At 53.8% G+C, this 5,623-nt stretch overlaps 1 protein-coding gene across 3 annotated transcripts in view; it reads right to left on the reverse strand.

Annotated features, from left to right (window-relative positions):
* The window catches only part of POF1B (POF1B actin binding protein), a 102,901-nt gene extending 102,589 nt beyond the window's left edge, over positions 1-312 (reverse strand). For 2 of the 3 annotated variants that reach the window (XM_073642156.1, XM_073642152.1), the window contains exon 1: positions 201-312. The gene's annotated coding sequence lies outside the window, so the exon portion shown is untranslated. Of the gene's footprint in view, positions 1-161 lie in introns of all 3 variants that reach the window. The other variant, XM_073642155.1, reaches the window with a different exon arrangement.
* Positions 313-5,623: the final 5,311 nt, after the last annotated feature.

Below are 5,623 nucleotides of genomic sequence, written 5' to 3' on the forward strand. Positions count from 1 at the left end.
ACAGTGTCCGGTACCTGCACGCAGCCCCCCCGTGCACACAGTGTCCGGTACCTGCACGCAGCCCCCCCGTGCACACAGTGTCCGGTACCTGCACGCAGCCCCCCCGTGCACACAGTGTCCGGTACCTGCACGCAGCCCCCCGTGCACACAGTCTCCGGTACCTGCACGCAGCCACCCCCCGTGCACACAGTGTCCGGTACCTGCCCGGTGGCCGCTTTCTCTTCTCTCCCGGTTTCTCTTCTCTGAGAGTCTATTGGATGCGGAGCCCTCAACTGTGAGGGGGCGGGGCACACAAAGCAGGGGGCGGGGCACACAATGAAGGGGGCGTGGTGCATACGGTGGGGGGTAAACACGACAGGGGGCGGGGCACACGTGACAGGTGACACCTGCTTTCCCCGTGAGGCGCAGATACAGAGCAGAGTGCATGCGATGTCGCAGCGACAATTCCCGTGCGATGTGTACGATAGCGCAGAGTTTTCTGCCAGTGATGAGGGTCGCACTGTGCGGCAGTGTCAGGCTGTGCCGGGGGCGCCCCCTCCTGGTGAGACCATGATGACATTAGTCAGGAATTTGTGAGGAACCGCACACACAGAGCTGAGAGCCGGCCCTCCTCTGCTCCTCCTGTCACAGCGCCTGAGTACTATGGTTTCATAAGTAAAGGAAAATCAGTTACTTGTGTTGTTTTTAAAATAAAAAAATAAAAAACGCAGCGTCAAAAGCTCATGATGTGAGCGTGGCCTTATGTGTCAGTTGTGGATCTGACAATTGTGTATCATCAGCGGAGCCTCCGGTATCGGCCACGTGTAGTGGAGCGCAGCACGCCGAGGCTCAGCTGCTCCTCCTGTCACATCCTCAGCTCTGCTCATCCTGAGCCACCTGCTTCATAAACACAATGAAAGAGCTACAGTCTACACTGACACATCCAAGTGCAACCACCTGAGCTGTATCTAATCTCAGCATGTGTAATGGATGCACGCCGTCAGATGCGCGGCTGGATACTTGTTGGATACGTGATGTTGGTTACTAGTGATGAGCGAGCAGTAAAATGCTCGGGTGCTCGGGTTGAGCACATTGGAATACTCGGGAGCTCGACCCGAGCAAAGAGCCCAATGTAAGTCTATGGGAAACTCCAGCATTTTTCAGGCGGCCCCCCGGCGGTCTTCAGAGGGTCTAAAAATAGCCCAAATCGATAGCGTAGCGTTTTTGATGCGTTTTTGCACTTTTGCATTGCTTTCAACCAAGACAAATGCATTCACAGGGAATTGTCATTCTAACATTTTACAACCTTATCTGGCGATGTGGTGTGTGACACATCATCAGACACATGCATACAGTGCTGAAAAGACATGGGAACAGCATGGGGAAGACCCCTGGAAGCATCTCTGACTCCCAGGTCGCTGCCTAAAAGTGTGCCCATCATAAGTGATCCTTGGTGCATGCGAAGATGCCTCCCGCCATGCACCTGTCATTGCAGACTTGCAACAATCACCGTCCACGTCCTTGTCCCAGTGCAGCGTTCAGTTGTCCCTACCCCATTCCTTGGAATGCAAGTGCAAGTATGCAGCCAGCCACAGGCCGCAACACTAAACTGACAGATTTTTGACAGCAGCTTGCACTTGAAATGTGGCCTTTTAGGCTCGTGGAGGCGGAAGCTTTACATAACCTCATGCCGGCGGCAGCCGGGTGTCCATACTTAGCCCCCAGCCGCCACTATATTTCCCGGTATCGCCTCTGCCTTCCACAAGCACGGGTGCAACAACATTACCCGTGCCCTCCCCAGTGCCCTTACTGGGAAGGACCGCCTAACCACAAACACGTGGACAGGTGAATGTGGCCAGGGACAGTACGGAGCCAGTCCACAACTTTTTTTGCTGACAGTTGTATTTAGCTCAGTGAAAGGACTGGCATAGAGGTAGGGGTGTACATAGGAATCATGGGGCCCCAATAGCAGAAGCTCTAATTGGGTCCCCCCCTCCCCCCAAAAAAATAAATAAATAATTGTCGGGGTCACCAAAGATCAGATCTCACAACTTTCCAGCCTTTACATAGTAATTTTCCTCCTGCTGACGTCCTAGATATCTCTTTCATTGCCCCATAAAGAGTGATGCCAATAAAAGGGCCCCCCAAACACAGTATGATACCCCCATGGTGAATTCCTCCACATACGCAGTATAATGACCCTACTGTACCCCACCTCAACTCCCAGGGTAAAGTATGTTGACCCCAACACAGTATGATCCCCCAACTGTGAGCCGCTAGAGAGGATGGTACATAATAAGGGAGGGTGTTATACATAATAAAAGAGGAAACTATATAACTAAGGATGGCGCTATACATAATAAGTGAGTACACTATATACTAAGGGACTGTGCTATACATAATAAGGCTACATTCCTGCATCTGTGTGCAGTGTCGGTGTGCTGCCCTGTTTTACTGACGCATTGAGCGTGTCCTATTCTAATCCTCAAAATGGGATCAGAACAGGACATTCTCTGACCCTCTTAGATCTCATTCTCAGATCCGTGATTTTCATGGATGTGTGAATGGATCTATAAAACTCTACGAGTCCGTGGACCATCCGATAAAAAGATCTGGCAGCTCACGGACATTTCACACAAATGTGAGAGTACAGCCTAAGGGATTTTACAGATAACATTATCACTCCAAGTCACACAGTGCAGATACAGAATAATATTTACATCCAGGCACTTACCGCTGACGTCTCATCTGATCAGAGTCGGTTTCTGCTGCTTCTTCTCCATCTGGTCAGACCTTCATGTCCACATCTCCCAGCCACGACTCGCCTTGTCACAATGATCCTCCATCCTAGAAAATAACAAGGTCACATATATTGTATATATACATGTGTCTCCCCCACACTGCGGCCCTGAATACAGATACAGTATGTACCCCCTTCATTAATATACTATTAGCCACTTAGTAATCAAAATATAAAGGGATAAGCAGCACTGTGCCCCCCATTAACTATAATCTCCACCAGCCAATAATATAAATTATTCAGTCTCTGTGACTCTCCCCAATTAACTGTAAGGCTATGTGCACATGGAAAATATACAAGGCTTCACAGTACAAGCAAAGTGAAACCCCCATAATTGCTCTCTCCCAGCACCCCCATAATTGCTCTCTCCCAGCACCCTCGTCATTGCTCTCTCCCGGCACCCCCGTCATTGCTCTCTCCCAGCACCCCCATCATTGCTCTGTCCCAGCACCCTCATCATTGCTCTCTCCCAGCACCCCCATCATTGCTCTCTCACAGCACCCCCATCATTGCTCTCTCTCAGCACCCGCATCATTGCTCTGTCCCACCACCCCCATCATTGTTCTCTCCCAGCCCCCATCATTGCTCTCTCCCAGCCCCCATCATTGCTCTGCCCCAGCACCTCCATCATTGCTTTTCCCAGCACTCCCATCATTGCGCTCTCCCAGCACCCCCATCATTGCGCTCTCCCAGCACCATCATTTCCTCTCAGCACCCCCATCATTACTCTGTCCCAGCACCTCCATCATTGCTCTCTCCCAGCCCCCCACCATTGCTCTGTCCCAGCACCCCCATCATTGCTCTCTCCCAGCACCCCATCATTGCTCTCTCCCAGCCCCCCACCATTGCTCTGTCCCAGCACCCCCACCATTGCTCTGTCCCAGCACCCCATCATTGCTCTCTCCCAGCAACATGTCATTGCTCTCTCCTTCCCCACCATCCCCATCATTGCTCTCCCCAGCCCTATCAGCCCCATTATTGCTCTTCCCAGCCCCATCATTCCTCTCCCCAGCCCCATCAGCCCCATTATTGCTCTTCCCAGCCCCATCAGCCCCATTATTGCTCTTCCCAGCCCCATCATTCCTCTCCCCACCCCATCAGCCCCATTATTGCTCTTCCCAGCCCCATTAGCCCCATTATTGCTCTTCCCAGCCCCATCACTCCTCTCCCCAGCCCCATCAGCCCCATTATTGCTCCTCCCAGCCCCTTCAGCCCCATTATTGCTCTTCCCAGCCCCATCATTCCTCTCCCCAGCCCCATCAGCCCCATTATTGCTCTCCCCAGCCCCATCATTCCTTTCCCCAGCCCCATCAACTCCATTATTCCTCTCCCCAGCCCCATCAGCCCCATTATTGCTCACCCCAGCCCCACCATCCCATAATTTCTCTCCCCAGCCCCACCATCCCCATCATTTCTCTCCCCAGCCCCATCATTCCTCTCCCCAGCCCCATCAGCCCCATTATTGCTCTTCCCAGCCCCATCAGCCCCATTATTGCTCTTCCCAGCCCCATCATTCCTCTCCCCAGCCCCATCAGCCCCATTATTGCTCTTACCAGCCCCATCAGCCCCATTATTGCTCTTCCCAGCCTCATCATTCCTCTCCCCAGCCCTATCAGCCCCATTATTGCTCTCCACAGCCCCATCATTCCTCTCCCCAGCCCCATCAACTCCATCATTCCTCTCCTCAGCCCCATCAGCCCCATTATTGCTCTTCCCAGCCCTATCAGCCCCATTATTGCTCTTCCCGGCCCCATCATTCCTCTCCCCAGCCCCATCAGCCCCATTATTGCTCTCCCCAGCCCCATCATTCCTCACCCCAGCCCCATCAACTCCATTATTCCTCTCCCCAGCCCCATCAGCCCCATTATTGCTCACCCCAGCCACACCATCCCATAATTGCTCTCCCCAGCCCCACCATCCCCATCATTGCTCTCCCCAGCCCCATTATTCCTCTCCCCAGCCCCATCAGCCCCATTATTGCTCTTCCCAGCCCCATCAGCCCCATTATTCCTCTCCCTAGTCCCATCATTCCTCTCCCCAGCCCCATTATTGCTCTTCCCAGCCCCATTAGTCCCATTATTCCTATCCAAGCCCGATCATTCCTCTCCCCAGCCCCATCAGCCCCATTATTGCTCTCCCTAGCCCCATCAACCCCATTATTCCTCTCCCCAGCCCCATAAGCCCCATTATTGCTCTCCCCAGCCCCATCAACCCCATTATTCCTCTCCCCAGCCCCATCAGCCCTCTCACCAGCCCCAATATTTCTCTCCCCAGCCCCATCATAGCTCTCCCCAGTCCCATCAGCCCCATTATTGCTCTTCCCAGCCCCATCATTCCTCTCCCCAGCACCACCATCCCACCATTGCTCTCCCCCAACCTCCCCTCCCCAGCATTTCAGTAAAAAAAAACAAAAAAAAAACAACAACTTACCTCAGCTCGCTCCCCTGCAGCAGCATCCTTCTGGTTGCCGGCAGCTTTCTTCCTGACCCAGGCGCGTGCTGCATGATGACGTCATCAAGCTGCGCGCGCCTAGGTCAGGGAGGAAGCAGAGGACGAACCCTCCAGCTCCGCTGCTATTCTCCTCCTGACAGCAGCAGAGCTCCAGGGATTGCTCACTGACCGCCACGTGCAGGGAGCAGCTGCACCTTGCGGGCCCCTTGGTGCAGCTGCATGGTGGGGACCTGGCGCAGCTGCACCGGCGGCGGTATGTCCACCCCTGGACTGCTATGGGGCCCCCCCGGCTCACGGGCCCCATAGCAGTCGCGTGGTCTGCCGTCATTGGTGGTACGCCACTGCATAGAGGGATACCGTATCTACTCTGCGTGTCATTTTCTCCCAGGAAGT

This window comes from Phyllobates terribilis, unplaced genomic scaffold (assembly GCF_046119375.1).
Source record: "Phyllobates terribilis strain yellow unplaced genomic scaffold, ASM4611937v1 Scaffold_7__3_contigs__length_470593459, whole genome shotgun sequence".
Lineage (NCBI taxonomy): Eukaryota > Metazoa > Chordata > Amphibia > Anura > Dendrobatidae > Phyllobates > Phyllobates terribilis.